This window comes from Nycticebus coucang, chromosome 11 (assembly GCF_027406575.1).
Source record: "Nycticebus coucang isolate mNycCou1 chromosome 11, mNycCou1.pri, whole genome shotgun sequence".
Classification (NCBI taxonomy): Eukaryota; Metazoa; Chordata; class Mammalia; order Primates; family Lorisidae; genus Nycticebus; species Nycticebus coucang.
Window position 1 is genome coordinate 22,010,500 of NC_069790.1, and position 7,117 is coordinate 22,017,616.

General features: G+C 43.8%; 1 pseudogene; it reads right to left on the minus strand.

Annotated features, from left to right (window-relative positions):
• Positions 1-1,568: 1,568 nt before the first annotated feature.
• On the minus strand, positions 1,569-1,664 carry LOC128560577 (uncharacterized; annotated as a pseudogene).
• Positions 1,665-7,117: the final 5,453 nt, after the last annotated feature.

Here is a 7,117-nt window from a genome sequence, read left to right on the forward strand (position 1 = left end):
GAATCTGTCCTAGTCCAGCCTCTGATGATACCCTAACCCTTGGCAACGCTTTGAGGTGCCTTCCCTAAGCAGAGGACCCAGTGAAGCCATGTCCAGACTCTTGATCTATGGAAACTATGAGATAATAAGTGTCTATTGTTCTAAGTCACCAGGTTCATGGTAATTTGTTATGTAGCAACAGAGAACTAACACAGTCAGCCTCAGTCAAAGTTTTGTAAAATGGAGTTAATGATATAAATCTCTCAAGATTTGTGAGATTTTTGAGAATCAGATGTGACCATATTTAAAGTGCCAAGCACAGTGCTTGAAAATTAGTGGACACTTAAAAAATATAATATCCTTTTCCCTCTTTTGTGCCCATTTTTTACAATATATCATACCAATTCTTGCTTAATATAATCCATGCCTAACAAAATGTTTATGATTTGAAAGCATCAGCAAAATTTGTATCCTTTATTCTCTTTGATAAATATAAAAATTTATATTCTTCTTTAACATTGCTCAATGTTTTGAATATATTAAGATCCTTGAATAAAAGATTTGGGGACAAAGCAGAGCTTTATTTTATAACAGCATGCTTTCCCTCTTGAGAATCACTAGTTTAAAAAAAATCAGAGCTCCAGTTTGCAGCAGCTGACAAAGCACTAATTGCTTTCAATAATTTTTAGAATATAACTTAATTAACGACAGCGCTAAAACTGCCTCTCATCGCCTTTTCCCATTCTTGTTCAGTGAACCCCTCTGAGTGCTCGAGGAAACCTCGGGGCCTTTTGGAACATCTCCATTCTTTCTATATAACTGCCCAGGGACTTTTTTTTTTTGAAATTTTTATGCCTGCAGTGAGGAAAAATGAGAAAAAAATTATTAGTGAGTTTAACCCTAAGTTGAATATTTTCTAGAACAGGAAAAATTCTTTCCCAGGTAAATAAAAGTCTATACAAGGTAGGGTAACATCCACCAGGAAAAGTTAATGGTTTAGGACAATTGCAACCTCAGTATTTTATTGATCAATAATTGAACTATTTATTGACCATCCACCATGTGCACAACTGAAAAGTTAAGAAAGGCCTTTTGCTTTTAGGGAGTTGGGCCCAAGTCATACTGTCTTTGTACTTAGGACCAATGTGGAAAGACAGTACCAGGTCTTCTGTTAGCTTGCCATCCACCAATAACGAGGGTCCCCCAATCATTTATTGCCCAACCAGGCTACATCGTAGAGTGCAGCAGTCGTGCATCACAGAGAGCTCAGTGTTGCCATTAGTCTCCTTCTTTCTTCTGTCCTTCATCTAATTAATCAGCAAGTTCTGTGGGTTGCTCTTACAAAATGACTCTAGAATTTGTAACGTTTTTCCGTCCAAGCTCTTCAGCATTCATTCAGACTCTTTTTCCATTTTGATAGCTTTCTTTAGTGTGGTAAATATATGTGAAATTTACTGTTTTAATCATTTGTACGTGTACAGTTCTAGAGCATTAAGTGCAGCTACGTTGCTGTGCAACCATCACATCACCTCCATCTGTTTGCAGAACTTTTCATCTTTCCCGAGGGAGACTCTAACCCTACAAACACGAAAAATATGGAAAGTTTAATGAATGTGTGTGTCATCCTTCTACAAGGCCCATCTCTGCATAATTCCAATTTAGTCAAAATGTTGCCAATAAAAGCACGTCTTATAGTTTCTTGCTTAATTATTGACCTAGTCTTCTAACACTCCCAGTCTGCCATCATCTCCAGAGCATGTGCTCCAGGACAGAGCACCATTCCTGGGCTCAACACCCCTGGCAGCTCCCCTTTCTCATGAGATGGCATCCTGATTCTTCAGCAGGGCACCTATGCCTCCCACAGTCTTCCTCAGCCTTCCTCACCTTCATCATCACCATCCTATCTCCCTCCACCTCCTGTCTCTCCACACACTTAGGGCTTCTCAGCCATCCGGAGCTGGATAGTCAAAGCAATCCTGACTCTACACTTCCTATGCAGTAGACTTTGGCTGAATGTGAGTTCCTCTGCTTTCCATGTCTCTGCATCTGCTTCGCTCTCTTCCTGAAATGAATTTTGGTACTTTTTAGTCCATTTATGACACATACCATTTTGCTATGAAAGCTTCTTGAGGTTCCTCATTGTCCCTGGGTAACCAGCTTCCCCTTCCTTGGGGCCTCCATGCTGGTAGAACCCCCATGGCACTGGGTCTTGTCTATGACGGTCATGTCTTAAGGATCATGTGAACCCAGAGTAGCCCATTGTCATTAACAGAGCAAAGAAGAAGAACCCTCATTTTCTTGGGTATAACTTCTGTGTCTTTGTTCTATTTTTACTCTCTCAATGGGGTTAGCTTTTCTTGAAGCTTCTTGGAAATTTGCAAACTGAAATCTTGCTCAGATTGAGAAAAATACCTCCCCCCGTAACTGGCCAGTTTATTTACTGACTTTATGGTAAATGACCCAAACACAGACCTGTTTTCCTTCACTTTTTAAAATAGAGGTAGCTCAGGGTGGTGGCAGAATGTGGAACCCCAGTCACCAGAGCAGGGTCTGCAGGGCTGTCCCAGAAGGATACTAGAGGCCAGTTGCTGAGTCATGGCTCAGGATCATGAGGGAGAAGTGTCCAGGACACGCACAGACAGTTTGCTCTCCCCACAAGGGACCGTGCAGAGGGACCACTCAGACCATAAGTGCCCCTTTCATAACCCCCTCAGGGCCCAGCACAGGCCTGGGGACTTGAAGGATATCTGCTATAATCTTTGAGCTGTAGATGTTCAGAGCCAGAGAAGGCCTAAGGGTCCATCTCTGCCAGCTGGATTTCCAGGCCCTTTCAAGTGGGGCCTGAGGGTAATACGCAGCTGTGCTCTGGAGACCTCAACAGAAGCTGTAAACCCTGTGCTCAGCCAATGGCCAGGCATGGGGAGAAGTGGGGGAAACTGGACTTTTACTTGACAATGCCCCCTTTTTCTCTTCTCTTAGTAGGGGCCTTACAACTGCTTCCTGGCCTAAAGTGTCTCTCCCCTTCATTAGTTCATTAATTTCATAATATTTATTTATTAGCTTTGTCCCAGGAACTGAGTGAACCATTGTGAATCCTGTGGTAGTCCAAACTGATAAGGTCTCAGCCCTTAGGGAGCTCACATTTTATTTAGGAAAAGAGACAATAATAAAATTAGGATTCAAGGAACACGTGATTGCAAAGAAACAAAGTGCTAGGAAGACATAACACAAGTGGTACGAGGGTATGTAACAGGGGTCACAGCTTGTTCTGGAAGTCAGGAAACGTTCCCAGGGCAGGGCTGGGGAGGGGGATGTGTCAGCCAAGATCTGGAGGGTAAAGAGGTTTTCTAAGTGCAGAAGAGAGTGAGTATTCAGGCAGAGGGAAGAGTATCTGCAAAGGCTCTGAGACAGGAGAAAATGTGGTCCTTTTGAAGGACTCAGAGGAGGCCTGTGGGGCTGAAGCTTGGAGAACAAGGTGCCTGTGTGGCCTAAGATGAGGACATGGAGGAGTGAAGCAGGAACCAGGTCAGGTCTGGTCTTGTTGGCTGGGTTAGAAGCTTTGCACTTTATCCTGGAGCAATGAAAACTCACTGAAGGGCTCTGAGCAGGAAGGTAGGATGATTGACCCATATTATTTTTTGTTGTTCAAAGATCAGACATTATTCAACATTTATAATTTTTATTTATTTATGTATAAGAAAAGAAAAACTACCTATGGATATGGTGATATGTATATAAACTGCACAGTCATGTAAGGGTGTTCAAGAAAATGTTATAGTATTGTGCTAGTTCTGAGCAATAGGACAAGGGGAGGAGTGGAAGGAAGATTTTAAACTTTCCTTTCATACTCTTTTGCGTGCTCAGCAATTTTCTGCACAATTGCCAGACATGGCTCTGGCTGTGGTATGGAGCAGGGACTTACAAAGGTAGAGAACAGACAGGAATCTATTGCACCAGACAGAGTAAAAGAGAGTGGCAGTATGTGGGTATACACTGACATAGTTGTCCTTGAATTTTATTCCATCTCTTCAGGAACTAGAGTGGCCTGAGTGCCAATGAGCAGAGGATGTGCTCCAAGAGCAACTCAAGCTGTTTGGTTCAAGAATACAAAAATGGGAACAAGAGCCCTGTGCCCGACCTCTCACCCCACCACCCATGCAGGGGAGGGTCAGGAGGACTGTGGTCTCTGGGCTCTGCTGTGTGCCTGTCCCTCTGCAGAACCCTTGTCTCATTAGCTTCATCGGTTGACACGTGCTAGGCACCAGATAGTAAGTGTTTGATATGTATTAATTGTGGTTTGGGTTTCATACAAATTCTTATTTTATGATTTCATATATGAACTATGAGAGGAAGGGTTTACTGTCCCCACTTTAGGGATGACGGCTGAGCTCCCACAACTGGGATGTGTCAGAGACAAGATTCAAACCAAGATCCACTGGCTCCCACTGCTATGACGCGATATTGACAATAATAATAGCAGCGACTTGCTCACCGTAACAGGGAACCAAGCATTACGCCAAGCTCTTCTGGGGTTTTATCTCATTTAATCCCTCTGACAACCTTATATGGTCCAGTATTCTCCTTTTCTAGGTGGAAAAACCATGCTTTGAGAGATTCAGGTGGAAAAACTAGTACTTTGAAAGATTCAGTGGCTTCCTTAGGCTTACGTAGTAGAGGAGGGCAGAGCTGGACTGTGCTTGGGCCTTCTCACTTCACGGGTTTAGCCCCATGTGATGCTGCCTCCCAGCGAGGAGGGTGTATGGGTTCCTTTGTGGGATGTGTTTGGGCTCTGTATGCTCTGTAGGGCTCTAGTTCCTCCTGGAGGCCTTGCTTGACCCTCATACAGCTTAGTGCCCACTGTTGTGGGTCCCACAGGACTCTGCTTCACAACCACAAGGCTCATCACACTGCATAGTGACTTCTATATTGTTGTACTGGAAGATTCATTAAAAAAAAAAAATATATATATATATGTATATATATATATTTGGAGAGACAGAATTTCACTCTATCACCTTCAGTAGAGTGCCGTGGCATCACACAGCTCACAGCAACCTCCAACTCCTGGGATGAGGCAATTCTCTTGCCTCAGCCTCCCAAGTTGCTGCGACTACAGGTGCCCGCCACAGTGCCCGGCTATTTTTTTGTTGCACTTTGACTAGGGCCAGGTTTGAATCTGCCACCCTCAGTATATGGGGCCAGCGCCCCGATCACTGAGCCATAGGTGCTGCCCTAAAAAGTAAAAAAAAAGTTTTTACTTTTTGTTATTGTTTTAGGTTAATTTGAGGGTACAAAGAAAGAGGTTACAGTGTTGTCATTTGTTAGGTAGTCCTGCCCCCAAGAGGTGAACCATGCACCCTAACATTGTGCCCATTAAGTAGAAGCACACCATCCCTCTCTTTCCCCACTCCCTCATTCCCCCGGCCTCGAATTGATTTGAGTTTTTTTCCTTATGTGGGGGTGTATTACATCGTCTACTGGCTTCATGTGAGTATGGAGTACATTGGATTTTTGCTCCTCCATTGTGATACTTTACTAAGAAGAATATGTTTCGACTCCATCCAGGTTAATACAAAAGATATAAAGTCTCCATCTTCTTTATGCCTGAATAGTATTCACAGTATACATATACCATAGCTTGTTAATCCATTCCTGGGTTGGTGGACATTTAAGTTGTTTCCACCTTTTGGAGATTATAAATTGAACTGTGATAAACAATCTAGTGCAAATGTCCTTATGATAGAATGGTTTTTTTTCTTCTGGGTAGATGCATAGAAGTGGGATTATGGGATCAAATGGAAGGTTTAATTTGAGTTTCTTGAGGATTCTCCATACTTCCTTCCAAAGAGGTTGTATTAGTTTGCAGTCCCACCAGCAGTGTAAAAGTGATCCCTTCTCTCCACATCTATCCCAAACAGGAAGATTCTTGAAGCCGTGTATGTCTTGCCATTGCCGTACCCTCCTTGCCTGCCCCACAGTTGGTTAGAGAGTAGGCGCTCCGCAAAAAGCTGGACCAACCCTTGGGAGAATATAGGAACAACTCAATACTGAAAGAACAACAACGACAACAAAAATCTTAATGTCCAGGCATAGACAGCCTAGGTTTGAGGGGCTCCCAGGGCAGATCCAGGCAAGTGGGCCCCCTAGTGACTCTCTTGGTAGCAGTGAGTTAGCTGAGATTTCCTACAGGCCCCAGAAGAGTCACTCTAGATCCTGCAGTAGCTCAGATGAATTCACTGACGTCTGAAACCAGCAAGTGTGGATGGTGGGTATCAGTCAGGATAATTTTGATAGCTAGCTACAGAAAACTCCCAACCCAAATTGGCTTAAGTGATTAGAATATTTCTTATCTCCCATAATTGCCACTTCAAAGTAGAGCTGGACCAGTGCTAAACTTTAAACATTTGGGCTTCCTTCAATCCCTCCTTTTCTTCTCAGTGTAGGTGTTTGCCTAACTAAGGTTCAGCAGTTCCGGGCACAGCAATGTCTAGAAGAAGAAGAGAAGCCGTCCTTCCCTGGACTTCCTTCTTGAGAATAGAGGAAAATTTTCTTAGAGCTCCTCCTAAGGCACTCCTTCATATCTTACTGGGCGAAATAGGATCACATGGCCGCTCTTGAACTACTCACATTCCAAAGGGAGGGGCTGCCAGGAGTGCCTGGGAGTGGAAGTAGAATAGATGTTGGAAATTTAACCACAAACAGCTACCATGATTTAGCAGTGTAATGAGAAAGGTTTTTCCCATTGTTGCTTGCTTTTTCTTTCTTTAAAAGACATACCTCTTGCCACCTCTCAGGTAACAATATACAGGGTGTCACTTCATTTCCTGAGGCGGTAGGTTGACTCCGGCCCTTGTCATCCTCCATTGCCTTGATTTCATCCCTATGGACAGAGCAGCCAGGCCTGTGGGGCCCTTAGATCCACCATGGCTGTGCACCCACCCACAGAGCTGGGCACTCCACCCGCAGGGTTGTGCATCCCACCCGCAGGGCTGCACACACCCCACCTGGGACTTTGCTACAGTGTGATCCCCATTTCCCAAGCAAAATAAATGGATTTTCCTCACATCTCATACATCAGTGCTCCATAACTAATGTGCTTCTTTCTACTTATTCTTTTGCAATTGTCAGCCATGGATCT